Source organism: Aotus nancymaae, unplaced genomic scaffold (genome assembly GCF_030222135.1).
Source record: "Aotus nancymaae isolate 86718 unplaced genomic scaffold, 86718_ANA_hifiasm-v0.15.2.pri h1tg000029l, whole genome shotgun sequence".
NCBI classification, from domain to species: domain Eukaryota; kingdom Metazoa; phylum Chordata; class Mammalia; order Primates; family Aotidae; genus Aotus; species Aotus nancymaae.
This window is the reverse complement of record NW_026988442.1, coordinates 10,138,126-10,158,790: the sequence shown is the minus strand read 5'-3', so window position 1 is coordinate 10,158,790 and position 20,665 is coordinate 10,138,126. Positions and strand designations below refer to the sequence as shown.

Here is a 20,665-nt window from a genome sequence, read left to right as displayed (position 1 = left end):
TCATTCAGGTACACCGATCAAGTGTAGGTTACGTCTTTTCACATAATACCATAATTCTTGGAGGCTTTGCTCATTTTTTTTTCACTCTTTTTTCTCTAATCTTGCCTTCTTGTTTTATTTCATTAATTTGATCTTCTATCTCTGATGTCCTTTCTTCTGCTTGATTGATTTGGCTGTTGACACTTGTGTATGCCTCGTGAAGTTCTTGTGCTGTGTTTTTCAGCTCCATCAAGTTGTTTATGTTCTTCTCTAAGCTGATTATTCTAGTTAGCATTTCGTCTAACCTTTTTTCAAGGTTCTTAGTTTCTTTGCCTTGGGTTAGAACATGGTCTTTTAACTCAGAGAAGTTTGTTATTACCCACCTTCTGAAGTCTACTTCTGTCAATTAGTCAAATTCATTCTCTTTTTTTGTTGCCTTGATAGTGAGAAGTGGTGATCCCTGGGAGGAGAAGAGATATTCTGTTGATGGTTTCATCCTTTTTGCGCTGTTTTTTCCCCTCTTCATGGATTTATCTCCCTTTGATCTTTGGTGATTTCAGGAGTCGTCTCTGAGTGGGCGTTTTTTTCTGTTGAGGTTGGAGCTATATCTTTTTTTGGCCTGTAGAGGGCGTTGCTGGGCGCTCTTGGGTTCAGTCAGGTTGTTGGGTGGGTGGTCCTTCCCTGGAGTTTGTTTGCAGGTGAGATTAGCCCCGCCTTCTCAATGGCGTCTCTCCCAGAGCTCGGTCTTCCTGGTTGAAGTCAAACTGCTGGTGTATTTGCTGCCAGGCTCTCTAACAAGGGCTTCGGTTTGAGTTCTGTGGAGGTGGGGCCTGCCAGGCCTTATGGTCTGTTTCCCAACTTTCAACTTTGCCTTTGGACTGTCCGTCCTGCGGGTCTGTGCAAGTTGCTGCGCCCGGCGGTAGCCGCTGCTCAGATTTGCTTCAACTACCCACGGCGCCCCTCAGTCTGGCAGGGCTCTCCAGGACCGTCGGTTGCAGGAGGGATGAGGTAAGCACAGGATCCGAAGTGGGTGGATGAGGTAAGCACAGGTGGAGCACCGAGTGGGGTGAAGTCCCCCTAGACCCTCTGAGCCGGCTGCACGTTTCAGGTGGGGACTCACCCCCCCACTACCCGCTCCCCCACCGCCTCGTCTTGATTTGCCCTGCTGGGCGGCTCTCGCCCTGGAATCACGAAGTCTTCTAGCCGGTGCGTCTCATTTGCTGGGAGCTGCATTCCGGTGTTGCCTGCTCACAGCCATCTTTCCCGGGTTTAGGTGTTTTTTTTTTTTATGGTTGTCTCGCTGCATTTTGTTGCAGTCCCTACTGCGTTGCAATTACAGTCTGCTCAGGGGCTTTTAAAGTATTTGACTTATGACCTAGATATTCAGGCAAGCTGATAAGAATAGATAAAGTGAGCTATTTTGCAGGCTACAAAGTTTTCATTCTAAACTCTTAGGTTCAGGTGAGGGCAGTTAAGGGCGCCCCAACGAGCAGGTGGCAGCTATTAAAGCAGGGGTCTGGTATATTCTGTTCTTCTGTAGTTTGCAGACCCAAGCCTACTCGAGGCACTTTGTCTTGGAAATGGACCACCATTTACATTGTTTCCTACATACACTTTTGAGGAATTTAACAATTTTTACTTTCTTTTTTCTGTTCTTTTTCTTCTTCTTCTTCTTTTTTGGACAGAGTTTCATTTTGTTGCCCAAGCTGGATTGCAGTGGTGTGATCATAGCTCACTGCAGCCTCTAACTCCGGAGCTCAAGTCAGCCTCCTGAGTAGCTGGGACTACAGGCATGCACCACCACATCCAGCTAATTACTTTTGTAGAGACAGAGTTTTACCATGTTGCCCAGGCTGGTCTCAAACTCCTGGACTCAAATGGTCATCCCGCCTCAGCCTTCCAAGGTGCTGGGATTACAGGCCTGAGCCACCGTGCCCAGCGTTCTCTTTTAACTGCATTGTCTGGCTAGCAATAAATCAGTGTTCTGTATACTCTATATAATCTGTTATTTCCATGTGATATCATTTTAAAGGTCATTTTAAGCGATAATTAGGGAATCGGGTAAAATTCCACTGGGCTTGATCACAGTCACCTGAACAATTGGATAGCCGACAGTGACACCACCTAACTCACCCTCTGCCTGCTGACTGGTGGGTTTCTTGGACATCACAATTCTTGGGCACACCTCATTCAAGAAACTTTAAGATGGTGCTGATGGCGAGGTAGTGTGTGAGAACAGCTTATGATCATTGTTACCATTTCTTTGAAGCATTCCAAATTGTTACCAAACTTGAAACAAATGCCCCTGGCTGAGTCTGGGTGTGTTGGGGGCCAAGTGTATAACTGGAAGTTCTCTGGATTAATGTCTATATAGAATACAATGCTTATTACAGGTGGTTTTTTAAAAGTGCTAATATCATATTATTAAAACCTAACCATAACCACAATGATTATTTAGAACTTAAGACTAACAGAAGGTTTTTTGGGCTAATTTAATCACTGACTTTGGAATTGCCAGTGCAGTGATAATAAAAAGCAGACCTATTTTTGGTGGTTTTCTTGTTGCCTTCAACCTTTCTGCAGATTACATCCCCCTCATTGCCTGTACGAAACGGGTCCCCCCCACCCCACTGCTCATTGTGCTCAGTAAATGTTTTGATGATCATAAGGAGAGGTCCGTAATGGGCATTCCCAGAAAGGAGTGAATGAGGGAGTGATCCCAGGACAGGGAGCCATTGCTTCTGAGTCTTAGGCTTGACTCATTTATAATATGCTGTGTGTCTTTAGGGAAGTCACACCCTGTCTGTGCTTCAGATGGGGTATCCTTTCCCTGCTCTGCTTAGCTTGGATGATGGAGATGTCAGGCCTTGGGCAGAAGTGAATGAAATGCTTGCCTGCTCCAACCCTTGGCACCTCCTAGGAGTCAGACCCACACTGGTGCTGGGCCAGGTCAGCCTTCCTGCCTGCCCCTTCTACTCCTGCTCCCCAGCTATCCTTGCACCTAATGTTTAGTGGGGGCCCCTCACGTGAAGGGGCTGATCACTAATGCTCTCAAGGACCCCTGTCCCTGGAGTTGCCTCATGGCTGCCACTGTGAGCACTTCTTCCCAGCCTGTGCAAAAATGGCTTCCCAGTGTCTCACTGCTGTACTGGTTTCACAGCACTAGGCTGGGGCCCTAAAGGACATCTTCCAGTCCTGTCACTTAGCCATCCAGTTAGTTACACTACAGCTGAGCTTGGTGAAAAGGCAGCCTCATTCCTGCCTGGAACTTCTGCTCCTTTCCCACTTTTAATCTGATAGTGGAGTCTGACTCACTGCAGGGCTGTGAGGGCAACAGATGGCCCGGAAGAAAACAAATGCATGCACGCGTGCGCACACACACACACACACACACCATGTTTCACATTACTTTAAGGGTAGTGAGATGGCCACAGAGCAAGAGCAGATGCAGCCAGTCACGGCCTGGCTTTTGACCTTCCCCGGTTTCCTGTGGGGCCCTGCAGTGGTTGCCATGTTCTCTGAGTAGGTAGGATCCTTCAAGAGCAGAGTAAAAGGCTGCGTCCCTGCTATGCCACAAAGTCTTTAGACTCAGTTTCCATCACTTCCAGAAGAACCTACAAACAATGGAAGCCCTTCCGTGTAACGTTCACCAAGGTCAAATTTCCCTAGTTCCTAAAGCTTCAATATTACCATTCCAGCCTTCCTGTGACCAACAAGCTCATCTTGCCGGTGTCCTGAGTCTTTTATTTTCACTGAAGACCGCCTCATCTCCATCAAACATGACAGGAGAGGTCTGAAGGCCATTGGTTGGCAGAGATTGTTTCTTCCCTAGTTCTCCCCTGTGAGGACTGAGAAGTGGTCAGTCTGCCAATCCTCAGAGACAGCTCGGGAGGTTTTGTCTGCCTGGTGCATACAGAGGCGCCTGTGATGGGTCACATCTAATGTCTTCCCAGAGCAGAGAGGAGCCCAGGATGGGGATGTCCCTGTCCTGACAGAGGTGAGGGGCAGGACACTCAAACACATACACATGCATACACTGGAAGATAAGGTCCATGATGACAGGGATTCTTTTGTTTACTATTGTGTTATAGGACCTCAATAAATACTTCTTCAATAAGTGACTGGAACCACACTTACAGTATATTAAAAATATGCATAGAACAACAAAATACTTTTTCACTCATCATTTAGCTAACATTTAAGAGATGATAACATCCAGGCTGGGCACGGTGGCTTACACCTGTAATCCCAGCATTTTGGGAGGCAAAGGCAGGTGGATCACTTGAGCGCAGGAGTTCAAGACCAGTCTGGATAAAATAGTGAGACCCCATGTTTACAAAAAATACAGAAATTTGCCAAGCATCGTGGCACATGCCTGGAGTCCCAACTACTCAGAAGGCTGAGGTCGGAGGATGACTTGAACCCAAGAGGCAGAGGTTGCAGTGAGCGGAGACTGCACCATGGCACTCCAGCCTGGGCGACAGAGCAAGGCCCTGTCTTAAAATAATAATAAATAAAAGATAACTGTTTTGGTGATAATGCAGGAAAATATGCACTCCTCACTGCTAAGTGGGCAACACTACCACACAGGGCACACAGGCTGTGCACTGCACAACTGTGTAATTATAAGAGTGTTATCAGTGGAGGGTGTCCAGATTCTTGAACAAAGAATTGGACAAAATGCACAAACAAAGCAAGGAAAGAATGAAGTAACAGAAGCAGAAATTTGTGGAAAATGAAAGTGCACTCCACAGTTTGGGAATGGACCTGAGCTTAGGGGCTCAAGGGCCCTATTACAGAATTTTGGGGAGTTTAAATACCCTCTAGAGGATTCCATTGGTTACTTGGTGAATCCCCTATGTAAATGAAGAGGATGAAGTAAAGTTACAAAGTCGTTTACTTGGCTATGCCTCATGGAGATGGTATTTCCTGTCACAGCTGAAGTGTGAATAGGCTTTATGTTCCCTGCCTCCAGACACTATTTTCCTGCCTTAAGAGGAAGACCTGATGGAAGGGATTGTGATAAAATGTATCAAAAACCTGATAAGTGTTCATACTCTTTGAACCAAGAGTTCTTCTACTCCTAGGATTTAGCTCTAAGGAATAACTGTGAGGTGAAGGAATATTTAGCTAAGGATCTTCATCACATGGTTTATGGCAGTGAAAAAAGTCTAAGTGATTAAAAATAGTGAATGATTGACTAAGGAATGTCACACATACACTTATATAGCAAAATGCTCTTCAGGAATTTAAATGGCACTACAAGAATAAATTTAATAACCCAGGCAGGTAGTGGCATATACAGTAGAAACCCACTTTTAAAAAGTGTGAGTATATATATGCTTTTTTTTTTTTTTTGAGACAGAGTCTCGCTCTGTTACCCAGGCTGTGTAGTGGCACGATCTTGGCTCACTGCAACCTCCACCTTCCGGGTTCAAGCGATTCTCCTGCCTCAGTCTCCTGAGTAGCTGTGACTACAGGCACCCGCCACCATGCCTGGCTAATTTTTGTATTATTAGTACAGTCGGGGTTTCACCATGTTGGCCAGGATGGTCTCGAACTCCTGACCTCGTGATCCGCCCATCTTGGCCTCCCAAAGTGCTGGGATTACAGGCATGAGCCACCATACCTGGCCTATATATACAAATTTTTATGTGTCTTATTTATAGAATAAACCCAGGACATCTGGGTGAAGAATTACAAATGCTGGTTAGTTTTTGGTATTTATTAATTTTGCCTAAATGAATGTGCATTAGCTACATGATTTTAAAAAATTTAAAAACTTATTTTAAAGATATTGGAAGAAAATACAATCATACCTTATGAGAAGTTGTTTTGGAAGAGAGAAGATTTTGAATTCTATACTTCTCTCAACTATAAAGCTGTAGTAATTTTATAATGGAAGAATAAACCTTTAGAAGAGAAATAGAAGATTTGGGGATCAAGAGGATAGATTAGCACATGCTAAAATTTATCTTTTTATTTGAAAAAAAAAATGATAGAAAAAAATTTAAATATATACATAAATACAAACATACACACTCATTCTCAAAATCTTTGTCAACCAGAAACCAAAAATAAAGAGCCCATTGTTGAAGCAGGAATTGAACTTCAAGACCTGTGGGAGCTGGGTCTAGAAACAGGCTTTGGACCTGTGGTAGCCAGCCTCCAGGATGGTCCCAGATGACCCTTACCTCCTGGTATTCATGCCCTTGTGTAGTCTCCTCCCACAGTGAATCAGAGCTGATCTGTTACTAGGAGAGAATGATACAAGTGACAGTGTATGATTTCCACATTAGGTCATAAAAAGCATTGCAGCTTCCATCTTGGTCTTTTGGATCACTGGATTTGGGGGAAACTAACCACCATGTTGTGAGGACACTCAAGCAGTTCTGTGGAGGCCCAAAATGGAGAGGAAAGAACTGGGGGACAAGCTACCCTGCAAGTCAACTCTAACAACTTGGTTGATGACACAAAGACCACAAAGGAAAGGGTACATAAAGCAGGGCCCTTTGAATCTGGGGCACAGTTTGGCACCATGTACCAATGGCACTTTTGTTTTAATTAATAAACCAATATTGATATATTATTATTAACTATAGTCTATAGGTTATATTAAGGTTCTCTTTTTTTGTGTTGTACAGATCTGTGTTGTTTTGACAAACACATAATGTTGTGTGTCCACCATTACACTATCATACAGAATAGTTTTACTGCCCTGAAAAGCCTCTGTGCTCCACCTTTTTAACTCTCTGCCCTCAAACCAAACCCCTGGCAACCACTGACTGACCTTTTTACATTCCCTATAGTTCTGCTTTTTGCAGAATGTCATAGTAGAAATCATACACTATGCCGACTTTTCAGACTGGCTTCTTTCACTTATTAATATGCATTTCTGTCTTGCATGTCGTTTCTTGGCTTGCTAGCTCTTTTCTTTATTACTGAATAATATTCCTTTGAATGGATGTGCCAGACATTGTTTATTCATTCACCTATTAAAGGACATCTTGGTGGCTTCCAGTTTCTGGCAATTGTGAATAAAGCTACTACATTCATGTGCAGGTTTTTGTGTGGAGTTAAGTTTACAACTCAATTGGGTAAATATCTAGGAGTGCAATTACTGGATCATATGGTGCAAATATGTTTAGTTTTGTAAGGAACTGCTGAATTGTCTTCCAAAGTGGCTGTAGCATTTTGCATTCTCATCACCAAAGAGAAGGCGTTCTGTTGCCAGAATTTGGTATTGTCAGTTTTGTGGATTTTAGTCATTCTAAAAGATATGTAGTGACGTCTCATTTTAATTTGCAATCTCCTAATGACAAATAATGTGGGGCTTCATTTCCATGCTTATTTGCCACCTGCATATTTTCTTTAGTGAAGTGTAACTTTCAGAACTTTTGCCCATTTAAAAAAGTAGATTCTTATTGTTAAGTGTTTATAATTTTGAATACCAGTCCTTTATCAGTTAATGTGTTTTGCAAATAACTAATCTTTGGCTTACCTTTTCATTGTCTTAACATTCTTTCACAGAGAAGTTTTTAATTTTAATAAAGTTCAGTTGAAGGATTTTTTATTCCATGGGTTGTGCTTTTGATGTTGAATTTTAAGCTCATCGTCAAACCCCAAACCACCTAGATTTGTTCCTAGGTTTTCTTCTGTAAGTTTTGTAGTTTTATGTTTCACGTTTAAGTCTAAGATCTATTGTGACCTAACTTTTGTAAAAGGTCTAGATTTTCCCATTTGTTAAAAAGATTATCCTCTTCCTGCACTGAATTGCCTTTGCTCCTTTGTCAAATATCATTTGACTATATATATATATATATATTTTTTTTTTTTTTTCCTTTTTTTTTGAGACAGAGTCTCGCTCTGTTACCAGGCACCAGGCTGGAGTGCAGTAGCGCCATCTCAGCTCACTGCAACCTCTGCTTCCCGGGTTCAAGCAATTCTCCCTCAGCCTCCCGAGTAGCTGGGACCACAGGCATGCGCCACCACACCAAGCTAATTTTTTGTATTTTTTTCGTAGCGACGGGGTTTCACTATGGTCTCGATCTCTTCACCTCATGATCCGCCTGCCTTGGCCTCCCAAAGTTCTGGGATTGACTATATTTATGTGGGTGTATTTCTGGGCTCTCTATTCTGTGCTGTTGATCAGTTTGTCTATTTTTTCACCAATACCAAACAGTCTTGCTTACTGTAGATTTATAGTAAGTCTTAAAGTCAGGTAGTGTTAATCCTCTGACTTTGTTCTTTTTCAGGATTGTGTTGGTCACTCTGGGTCATTTGACTTCCCATACTAACTTTAGAATCTGTCACTTATTGGAATAACTTATTAGAGTTTTTATTGGGATTGTGTTGAAACTGTAGAGTTGGGGAGAATTCTCATCTTAAAATTATTGAGTTTTCCTATTCATATACGTGGAATAGCTCTCTCTTTATTTGTATCTTCTTTGATTTTTGACATCAGAGTTTTCTGTGTTTTCTCATATAGATATTGTACATTTTACTGTATTTATGCCTAGGTATTTCATTACTTTTGGTGGTAATATAAATGGTGTTATGTTTCTAATTTCAACTTCCAACTGTTCGTTGATGGCATAAAGGAAAGCAATAAACTTTTATTCTGTGAACTTCCTATAATCACTTATTAGTTCCAGGATTCCAGCAGTCTTTTGTTGTTGAATCTTTGGGGTTTTCTTTTTTCTTTTTCTTTCTTTCTTTTTCTTTTTTTTTAAGGCGGAGTCTCACTCTATTGCCCAGGCTGGAGTGCAATGATATGATCTTGGCTCACTGCAACCTCCGCCTCCTGGACTCAAGCGGTTCTCCTGCCTCAGCCTCCTGAGTAGCTGAGATTACAGGCGCGCACCACTAGGCTGGCTAATTTTTGTACTTTTAGTAGAGATGGAGTTTCACCATGTTGGTCAGGCTGGTCTCGAACTCCTGACCTTGTGATCTGCCTGCTTCAGCCTCCCAAAGTGTTGGGATTACATACATGAGCCACTGCGCCTGGCCTGGGATTTTCTATATAGACAATCATGCCATCTGTACACAAAGAGAGCTTTATTTCTTCCTTCCCAATTGGTATGCCTTTTATTCCCTTTTCTTGTCTTATTGCACTAGCAAGAAATTCTAGTGCAATCTTGAATAGGAGTGGTGAAAGGAGACATCTTTGCCTTGTTCCTAGTATTAGGGGGAAAAATATCCAGTTTCTCATCATTAAGTATGGTGTTAGTTATAGAATTACTGTAAATTCCATTTGTTAATTTGAGAATGTTTCCTATTATTCCTAGGTCGATGAGAGTTTTTATTATGGAAGGGTATTGGATTTTGGCAATGCGTTTTCTGCATCCATTGATATGATCACATGATTTTCTTCTTGAGCTTATTGATTTGATGAATTACATTGATTGATTTTTGAATGAGGAGCCAGTCGTTCATCCTAGATAAATCCTGCTTGGTCATGGTGTGTGATGATTTTTATACATTGTTGGATTTGATTTGCTAATTTTTTAAAAAAAATTGGGGGTACATAGTAGGTATATGTGTATTTATGGGGTACATGTGATATTTTGATTTGGGGATTCAATGTGTAATAATCACATCAGGGTAAATGGGGTATTCATCACCTCAAGCATTTATCCTTTCTTTGTGTTACAAACAATCCAATTATATTCTTTTAGTTTTTTAAAATGTGCAATAAATGTTGTTGACTGTAGTTACCCTGTTGTGCTATCAAATACTATATCTTATTCATTCTATCTAACTATATTTTTGTACCTGTCTACCATCCCCACTTCCTTCCCTACTCTCCTCGCTACCCTTCCCAGCCTCTGGTAACCACCATTCTACTCTTTATCTCCATGAGTTAAAAAAAAATTTAGCTCCCCCAAATAAGTGAGAATATGTGAGGTTTGCCTTTCTGTGCCTGGCTTATTTCACTTCACATAATGACATTCTGTTCCATCCATGTTGTTGCAAATGACAGGATCTCATTCTTTTTTTATGGCAGAATAATACTCCATTGTGTATATGTGCCACATTTTCTTTATCCATTCATCTATTGATGGACACTTACATTGCTTCCAGAAGTTGGCTATTGTGAATAGTGCTACAATAAACATGGAAGTGCAAATATCTCTTTGATATATTGATTTCCTTTCTTCTGGGTATATACCTAGCAGTGGGATTGATGGATCATATGGCTCTATTTTTAGTTTTTTGAGGAACTTCCAAACTGTTCTCCATAGTGTTTGTACTAATTTACATTCCCACCAACAGTGTATGAGGGTTGCCTTTTCTTTACATCCTTACCAGCATTTGTTATTGCCTGTCTTTTGGATAAAAGCCATTTTAACTGGGGTGAGATGATATCTCATTGTGTTTTGATTTGCATTTCTCTGATAATCAATGATGTTAAGCACCTTTTCATATGCCTGTTTGCCATTTGTATGTCTTCTTTTGAGAAATGGCTATTCAGATGTTTTGCCCATTTTAAAATCATATTGTTAGATTTTTCTTTCCTATTGAGTTGTCTGAGCTCCTTATATATTCTGGTTATTAATCTCCTATCAGATGAATAGTTTGCCAATATTTTCTCCCATTATGTGGGTTGTCTCACAGCAAAGGAAACAAGAGACAATTGTTTCCTTTGCTGTGCAGAAGCTTTTTAACTTCACGTGATCCCATTTGTCCATTTTTGCTTTGGCTGCCTGTGCTTGTGAATTAGTACTTTGCCCAGTCCAATGTCCCAGACAGTTTCCCCAGTGTTTTCTTTTAGTAGTTTCATCGTTCATGGTCTTAGATTTAAATCTTGAATCCATTTTAATTTGATTTTTGTACACATGGCAGGCGATAGTCTAGTTTCATTCTTCTCCATATGGATATCCAGTTTTCCCGGCACCATTTATTGAAGAGACTGCCCTTTTCCCAATCTATGTTCTTGGCATCTTTGTTTAAATAAATTGGATGGATTTGTTTTTGGGTTCTCTATTCTGTTCCATTAGTCTGTCTATTTTATGCCATTAACATACTGTTTTGGTTATTATAGCGCCGTAGTATAATTTGAAGTCAGGTAATGTGATTCCTCAAGTTTTGTTCCTTTTGCTCATAATAGGTTTTGGGTATTGTGGGTCTTTTTTGTGGTTCCATATAAGTTGTAGGATTTTATTCTATTTCTGTTAAGAATGTCACTGGTATTTTGATGGCAATTGCATTGATTCTGTAGATTGGTTTGGGTAGTGTGGACATTTTAACAATACTGATTCTTCCAACCCATGAACATGGAATATCTCTATTTTTTGTGTCTCCCTCAATTTATTTTACCAATGTTTTATACTTTCATTGTAGAGATTTTTCACTATTTTGGTTAGGTTTAGTCTCAGGTATATTTATTTTATTTGTAGCTATTCCAAATGGAATTATTTTCTTGATTTCTTCTTCAGATTTTTCATCCTTGGCATATAGAAATGCTACAGATTTTTGTATGTTGATTTTGTATTCTGCAACTTTACTGAATTATTTATCCGTTCTAATAGTTTTTTGGTGGAGCCTTTAGATTTTTCCAAATAGAAGATCCTATCATCTAAAAACAAGGGTAGTTTGACTTCTTCTTTTCCAATTTGGATGTCCTTTATTTCTTTTTTATTTTTATATTTTATTATGTTTTAGGTTTTGGGGTACATGTGAAGAACATGCAAGATTGTTGCATAGGTATATATGTGGCAGTGTGGTTTGCTGCCTTCCTCCTCATCACCTATATCTGATATTTCTCCCCATGTTATGCTTCCCCAACTCCCCACCCCCAGCTGTCCCTCCCCTAGTTCCCCCTCCCCACAGACCCCAGTGTGTGATGCTCCCCTCCCTGTGTCTATATGTTCTCATTGTTCAACACCCACCTATGAGTGAGAACATGTGATGTTTGATTTTCTGTTCTTGTATCACTTTGCTGAGAATGACGGTTTCCAGGTTCATCTATGTCCCTACAAAGGACATGAACTCATCGTTTTTTATGGCTGCATAGTATTCCATGGTGTATATGTACCACATTTTCCCTGTCCAGTCTATTATCGATGGGCATTTGGGTTGGTTCCAAGTCTTTGTTATTGTAAACAGTGTTGCAGTGAACATTCATGTGCATGTGTCCTTATAATAGAATGATTTATAATCCTTTGGATATATACCCAGTAATGGGATTGCTGAGTCAAATGGAATTTCTATTTCTAGGTCCTTAAGGAATCGCCACACTGTCTTCCACAATGGTTGAACTAATTTACACTCCCACCAACAATGTAAAACTGTTCCTATTTCTCCACATACTCTCCAGCATCTGTTGTCTCCAGATTTTTTAATGATCGCCATTCTAACTGGCGTGAGATGGTATCTCAATGTAGTTTTGATTTGCATTTCTCTAATGACCAGTGATGATGAGCATTTTTTCATATATTTGTTGGCCTCATATATGTCTTCTTTTGTAAAGTGTCTGTTCATATCCTTTGCCCACTTTTGAATGGGCTTGTTTGTTTTTTTCTTGTAAATCTGTTTTAGTTCTTTGTAGATTCTGATATCAGCCCTTTGTCAGATGGGTAGATTGCAAAAATTTTTTCCCATTCTGTTGGTTGCCAATTTGCTCTGATGACTGTTTCTTTTGCTGTGCAGAAGCTCTGGAGTTTGATTAGGTCCCATTTGTCTATTTTGGCTTTTGTTGCCAATGCTTTTGATGTTATAGTCATGAAGTCCTTGCCTATGCCTATGTCCCGAATGGTTTTGCCTAGGTTTTCTTCCAGGGTTTTTATAGTGTTAGGTCTTATGTTTAAGTCTTTAATCCATCTGGAGTTAATTTTAGTGTAAGGTGTCAGGAAGGGGTCCAGTTTCTGCTTTCTGCACATGGCTAGCCAGTTTTCCCAACACCATTTATTAAACAGGGAATCCTTTCTCCATTGCTTGTTTTTGTCAAAGATCGGATGGTTGTAGATGTGTGTTGTTGCCTCCGAGGCTTCTGTTCTGTTTCATTGGTCTATATCTCTGTTTTGGTACCAGTACCATGCTGTTTTCATTACTGTAGCCTTGTAGTAGAGTTTGAAGTCAGGTAGTGTGGTGCCTCCAGCTTTGTTCTTTTTGCTTAGAATTGACTTGGCTATGCAGGCTCTCTTTTGGTTCCATATGAAGTTTAAGGTGGTTTTATCCAGTTCTGTGAAGAAGGTCATTGGTAGCTTGATGGGGATAGCGTTGAATGTATGAATTACTTTGGGCAGTAAGGCCATTTTCATGATATTGGCCTTCTAACCATGAGCGTGGAATGTTTCTCCATCTGTTTGTGTCCTCTCTTATTTCGTTGAGCAGTGGTTTGTAGTTCTCCTTGAAGAGGTCCTTTACATTCTTTGTTAGTTGTATTCCTAGGCATTTTATTCTCTTTGTAGCAATTGTGAATGGCAGTTGCTTCTTGATTTGGCTCTCTTTAAGTCTGTTATTGGTGTATAGGAATGCTTGTGATTTTTGCACATTGATTTTGTATCCTGAGACTTTGCTGAAGTTGCTTATCAGTTTCAGGAGATTTTGGGCTGAGACGATGGGGTCTTCTAAATATACAGTCATGTCGTCTGCAAATAGAGACAGTTTGAGTTCCTCCTTTCCTAATTGAATACGCTTTATTTCTTTTTCTTGCCTGATTGCTCTGGCTAGAACTTCCAATACTATATTGAATAGGAGTGGTGAGAGAGGGCATCCTTGTCTAGTGCCTGATTTCAAATGGAATGCTTCCAGTTTTTGCCTATTCAGTATGATATTGGCTGTGGGTTTCTCGTAAATAGCTTTTATTATTTTGAGATATGTTCCGTCAATACCTAGTTTATTGAGAATTTTTAGCATAAAGGGCTGTTGAATTTTGTCAAAGGCTTTCTCTGCATTTATTGAGACAATCATGTGGTTTTTGTCTTTGGTTCTGTTTATGTGGTGAATTACATTTATAGACTTGCGTATGTTGAACCAGCCTTGCATCCCTGGGATGAAGCCCACTTGATCGTGATGGATAAGTTTTTTGATGTGTTGTTGGATTCGGTTTGTCAGTATTTTATTGAAGATATTTGCATCTGTGTTCCTCATAGATATTGGCCTGAAGTTTTCTTTTCTTGTTGAGTCTCTGCCAGGTTTTGGTATCAGGATTATGTTGGTCTCATAAAATGATTTGGGAAGGATTCCCTCTTTTCGGATTGTTTGGAATAGTTTCAGAAGGAATGGTACCAGCTCCTCTTTGTATGGTAGAATTCGGCTGTGAACCCATCTGGACCTGGGCTTTTTTTGGTGGGTAGGCTATTGATTGCTGCCTCAACTTCAGCCCTTGTTATTGGTCTATTCAGGGTTTCGACTTCTCCCTGGTTGAGGCTTGGGAGGATGCAAGTGTCCAGGAATTTATCCATTTCTTCCAGGTTTACTGGTTTATGTGCATAGTGTTGTTTGTAGTAATCTCTGATGGTGGTTTATATTTCTGTGGAGTCTGTGGTGATAATCCCCTTTATCGTTTTTTATTGCATCTATTTGATTCTTCTCTCTTTTCTTTTTTATTAATCTGGCTAGTGGTCTATTATGTTAATCTTTTCAAAAAAACCAGCTCCTGGATTTATCGATTTTTTGAAGGGTTTTTTGTGTCTCTGTCTCCTTCAGTTCTGCTCTGATCTTAGTTATTTCTTGTCTTCTGCTATGTTTTGAGTTTTTTTGGTCTTGCTCCTCTAGCTCTTTCAATTTTGACGATAGAGTGTCGATTTTAGATCTTTCCTTGCTTCTCATGTGGGCATTTATTGCTATATATTTTCCTCTAGACACTGCTTTAAATGTGTCCCAGAGATTCTGGTATGTTGTGTCTTCGTTCTCATTGGTTTCAAAGAACATCTTTATTTCTGCCTTCATTTCATTGTTTATCCAGTCAACATTCAAGAGCCAGTTGTTCAGTTTCCATGAAGCTGTGCAGTTCTGAGTTTCTGAATTCTGAGTTCTAATTTGATTGTACTGTGGTCTGAGAGACTGTTTGTTATGATTTCCGTTCTTTTGCATTTGCTAAGGAGTGATTTACTTCCAATTATGTGGTCAAGTTTAGAGTAGGTGTGATGTGGTGCTGAGAAGAATGTATATTCTGTGGAATTGGGTTGGAAAGTTCTGTAAATGTCTATTAGGTTTGCTTGGTCCAGGCCTGAGTTCAAGTCCTGGATATCCTTGTTAATTTTCTGTCTTGTTGATCTATCTAATATTGACAGGGGAGTGTTAACATCTCCCACTATTATTGTGTGGGAATCTAAGTCTCTTTGTAAGTCATTAAGAACTTGCTTTATGTATCTGGGTGCTCCTGTATTGGGTGCGTATATATTTAGGATCGTTAACTCTTCTTGTTGCATTGATCCTTTTACCATTATGTAATGTCTTTCTTTGTCTCTTTTGATTTTTGTTGGTTTAAAATCTATTTTATCAGAGACTATGATTGCAACTCCTGCTTTTTCTTGCTCTCCATTTTCTTTGTAAATCTTTCTCCATCCCTTTATTTTGAGCCTATGTATATCCTTGCATGTGAGATGGGTTTCCTGGATACAGCATACCAATGGGTTTTGGCTTTTTATCCAATTTGCCAGTCTGTGTCTTTTGATTGGGGCATTTAGCCCATTTACATTTAGTGTTAATATTGTTGTGTGTGAATTTGATCCTGCCATTTTGAAGCCAGCTGATTGTTTTGCCCGTTAGTTGATGCAGTTTATTCATTGTGTCCATGCTGTTTACCATTTGGTATGTTTTTCGAGTGGCTGGTACTGGTTGTTCCTTTCTATGTAGCTTTTTTCAGGAGCTCTTGTAAAGCAGGCCTGGTGGTGATGAAATCTCTGAGTAATTGCTTGTTCGTAAAGGATTTTATTTCTCCTTTACTTATGAAACTTAGTTTGGCTGGATATGAAATCCTAGGTTGAACATTCTTTTCTTTAAGGTTGTTGAATATTGGCCCCCACTCTCTTCTGGCTTATAGGGTTTCTGCTGAGAGATCCACTGTGAGTCTGATGGGCTTCCCTTTGTGGGTGACCTGACCTTTCTCTCTGGCTGCCCTTAGCATTTTCTCCTTCATTTCAATCTGGTGAATCTGACCATTATGTGTCTTGGGGTTGCTCGTCTTGAGGAATATCTTTGTGGTGTTCTCTGTATTTCCTGGACTTGAATATTGGCCTGCCTTGCTAGGTTGGGGAAATTTTCCTGGATAGTATCCTGAAGAGTGTTTTCCAGCTTGGATTCATTCGCTTCGTCACATTCAGTTACACCTATCAAATGTAGATTAGGTCTTTTCACATAGTCCCATATTTCTTGGAGGCTTTGTTCGTTTCTTTTTACTCTTTTTTCTCTAATCTTGCCTTCTAGTTTTATTTCATTGAGTTGATCTTCGACCTCTGATAGCCTTTCTTCTGCTTGGTCAATTCAGCTGTTGAAACTTGTGTATGCTTTGTGAATTTCTCGTGTTGTGTTTTTCAACTCCATCAATTCATTTATATTCCTCCCTAAGCTGTTTATTCTTGTTAGCATTTCATCAAACCTTTTTTCAAGGTTCTTAGTTTCTTTGCATTGGGTTAGAACATGTTCTTTTAGCTCAGAGAAGTTTCTTATTACCCATCTTCTGAAGCCTGTTTCTGTCAATTCATCAGACTTATTCTCCATCCAGCCTTGTTCCCTTACTGGTGAGAAGTTGTGATCCCTTGGAGGAGGAGAGGCGTTCTGGTTTTGGGTGTTTTCATCCTTTTTGCGCTGGTTTCTTCCTACTTTGTGGATTTATTTATCTGTGGTCTTTGTAGTTGGTGACTTTCAGATGGGGTCTGAGTGGATGTCCTTTTTGTTGATGATGAAGTTATTTCTTTCTGTTTCTTAGTTTTCCTTCTAACAGTCAGGCCCCTATGCTGTAGGACTGCTGGAGGTCCACTCCAGGCCCTGCTTACCTGGGGTTCACCTGCAGTGGCTGCAGAACAGTGAGGGTTGCTGCCAGTTTCTTCTTCTGCTATCTTTGTCCCTGAAGGATACCTGCCAGATGTCAATCTGAGCTCTCCCTTATGAGGTGACTCCTTGGATATATGGGTGTCAGGGAGCTGCTTGAGGAGACTGTCTGTCCTTTATAGGAGCTCAAGTGCTAAGCTGTGAGCTCCGTTGTTTCATTCAGAGCTGCTGGGCAGGTACATTTAAGTCTGCTGCAGCAGAACTGATAACATCCTTTTTTTCCCCAGGTGCTCTGTCCCAGGAAGGTAGGGCTTTATTTATAAGTTTCTGTCATGCTGCTGCCTTTCTTCAGGGATGCCCTGCCCAGCGAGGAGGCAGCCTAGTCACAGTCTGCCAGCAGAGGCATTGTTAATCTGCTGTGGGCTCCACCCAGCTGCCATGTGAACTTCCCTGCAGTCCTGTTTATAGGGGTATAGTTAGAACTGCCTTGGCAATGGTGTTCCGCCTCTGTAATGGCGGACTCTCTCTGTAATGGTGGACTGCCTCGGCAATGGCAAGCTGCCTTGGTAATGGCGGACTGTCTTGGTAATGGCAGACTGTCTTGGCAATGGCAGACCGCCTCAGCAGTGGTGGACCACCTCGGTAGTGGTGGACTGCCTCGGTAATGGTGGATGACCTTTCCCCACAGAGCTGGACCGTCCCGGGTTCAGCTGTGCTTGCTGTGAAACTCTCAATCCAGAGCATTTCAGATTGCTGGTCTTTGTCGGGGTGGGACCAGCCATGCCTGATCACCTGGCTCCCTGCCTCAGACCCCTTTTTTTTCAGTTAAATGGGCAACTCTGTCTCCCAGGTGTTCTAGTCGCCAGTTGAAAAGGCACCCAGATTTGTGTGAGATTTTGTGTGGAGATCCACTGCGCCAGCTGAAACAGCCGCGCTGGAGACTCATGACACTTTTTCACTCAGGAATTTCCTGGCCTGGCTCCCTATTTCAGTCCCCTTTTTATCAGGTGAATGGGTTACTCTGTCTCCCAGGCACTCCGGTTGCCAGCTGAAATGGCGCCTGGACCAGTGTGAGTTTTCTGAGCAAAGAGCTGCCATGCCGGCCGAAACAGCCACGCTGGAGACCCATGGCGCTCCTCTGCCCGGGAATCCCCTGGTCTGTGGGCAATAAAAATCCATCTGGAAATGTGGTGACCACTCACCCTCTGTGCCCTAACTGGGAGCTGCAATCCAGAGCTGCTCCTACTCGGCCATCTTGGATCCCCTCTCTATTTATTTACTTACAGTACTATGTTGTATAACAGTGTACTGGGCATCCCTGGCTTATTTCAGATCTTAAAGGAAAGTCTTTTAGTTTTTCTCCATTCAGTATTATACTAGCTATGAGTCTGTCATATATGGCTTTTATTATGTTGAGGTACATTCCTTCTCTACCCAGTTTTTTAAGGGTTTTATTCATGAAGGGATGTTGAATTTTATCAAATACTTTTTCAGCTTCAATTAAAATGATCATATTATTTTTGTCCTTCATGTTGATATATCACATTGATTAATTTCCATATGTTGAACCATCCTTGTATTCCTGGGATAAATCTCACTTGGTTATAATGAATAATCTTGGTGGGTGTTTTGTTTGTTTGTTTGTTTGTTTGTTTTGACAGAGTTTTGCTCTTGTCACCTAGGCTGGAGTGAAATGGCACAATCTTGGCTCACTGCAGCCTCCGCCTCCTGAGTTCAAGCAATTTTCCTGCCTTAACCTCCCAAGTAGCTGGGATTACAGGCACCTGCCACCACACCAAGCTAATTTTTGTATTTTTAGTAGACACAAGGTTTCACCATATTGGTCAGGCTGGCTTCAAATTCCTGACCTCAGGTTATCCACCCACTTCAGCCTCCTAAAGTGTTGGGATTGCAGGCATGAGCCACCATGCCCAGCCACAAATGATCTTTTAAATGTGTGTCTTTGAATTTGGCTTGCTAGTATTTTGTTGAGAATTTTTGCATCAATGTTCAACAGGGATCCTGGCCTGTAGTTTTTTTTTTTTTGATGTGTCTTTGTCTGGTTTTGGTATCAGAGTAATACTGGCCTTTTAGCATGAGTTTGGAAGTATTCCCTTCTCTGTTTTTCAGAATAATATGAGTAGGACAGGCATTAGTTCTTCTTTAAATGTTTGGTAAAATTCAGCAGTGAAGCAATTGGGTTCTGGGCTCTTCTTTGCTGTTAGACTTTTTATTATGACTTTGATCTCATTACTTGTTATTAGTCTGTTCAGGTTTTGGATTTCCTCATGGTTCAATCTTAGTAGATTGTATTTATTTCTTCTAGATTTTCCAATTTATTAGCATATAGTTGCTCATAGTAGTGTCTAATAATCCTTTGAATTTCTGCAGTATCAGTTGTAATGTCTCCTTTTCATCTCTGATTTTATTAGAGTCTTCTCTCTTTTTTTTTTAATTGGGCTTAAGGTTTATCAATATTGTTTGTTTTTTCAAAAAAACATATTTTTGGTTAATTGATCTGTATTTTTTAATTTCAATTTTATTTCTGCTCTGATCTTTATTTCTTCTACTGATTTTGGGTTTGGTTTGCTCTTGCTTTCTAATTCTTTAAGGTGCATCATTAGATTGTTTATTTGAAGTTTTTTTCTACTTTTTGATGTAGGTGCTTATTGCTGTAAATTTTCCTCTTAGTGCTGCTTTTGTTGTATTCCACAGGATTTGGTGTGTTGTGTTTCCATATTCATTTATTTCAACATTTTATTTTCTTTTATCTTATTTTTTTCTACTTGTAAAATTTTTATACAATAGCAAAATGTTTTTCACTTTCCTTCTTGAATTTCTTTATGACCCACTAGTCATTTAGGAGCATATTGTTTAATTTCCATGTGTTTGTACAGTTTCCAAAATTCCTCTTGTTATTGATTTCTCGTTTTATTCCCACTGTGGTCAGAGAAGATACTTGATATTATTTCAATTTTTTGCAATTTTTAAAGACTTGTTTTGGGGCCTAACATATAGTCTATCCTTGATCCATGTGTAGTCATTGTATTTTGTAGTCATTGCATAAAACGTTCTATAAATATCTATTAGGTCCATTTGGTCTATAGATAGAATCTATAGTTGAGATTAAGTCCAATGTTTCTTTGCTGATTTTCTGTCTGGATGATCTATTCAGTGCTGCACGTGGGATGTTGAAGTCTCTAGTTATTGTATTGGAGTCTGCCTCTCTAGCTCTAATAATATTTGCTTTATATATCTGGGTACTCCAGTGTTGGATGCACATATGTTTACAATTGTTATATTCTCTTGATGAAGTGAACCATTTATTATATAATGATCCTCTTTGTCTCTTTTTATAGTTTTTGTCTTTAAATATACTCCTGCTCTTTTTTGGTTTCCATTTGCAAGGAATGTCTTTTTTCCAGAACCCTTTATTTTCAATTTACTTGTGTCTTTAAAGGTGAAATGTGTTTCTTGTAGGCAAGACTTATTGGGTCTTGCTTTTTTAAAATCCATTTTGCCACTCTGTCTTTTGTTTCTTTATTTTATTTTTTCTTATGAAGATGAAGACTTGCTGTGTTGCCCAGGCTGGAGTGCAGTGGCACAATCTTGGCTCACTGTAACCTCTACCTCCCGGTCCAAGCGATCTTCCTGCCTCAGCCTCCCAAGTAGCTGGGACTACAGATACACACCACCACACCTAGCTAATTTTTTTTGTAGTTTTAGTAGAGAGACGGGGTTTCACCAT

The 20,665-nt window shown here is 40.4% G+C and overlaps 1 long non-coding RNA gene across 1 annotated transcript in view; it reads left to right on the top strand.

Annotated features, from left to right (window-relative positions):
• The first annotated feature begins 656 nt into the window (after positions 1–656).
• LOC105719291 (uncharacterized) overlaps positions 657–20,665 on the top strand; it is a 49,528-nt gene continuing 29,519 nt past the window's right edge. The window contains exon 1 of the long non-coding RNA XR_001107945.3: positions 657–987. This is a non-coding gene — a long non-coding RNA (uncharacterized LOC105719291). The remainder of the gene's footprint in view (positions 988–20,665) is intronic.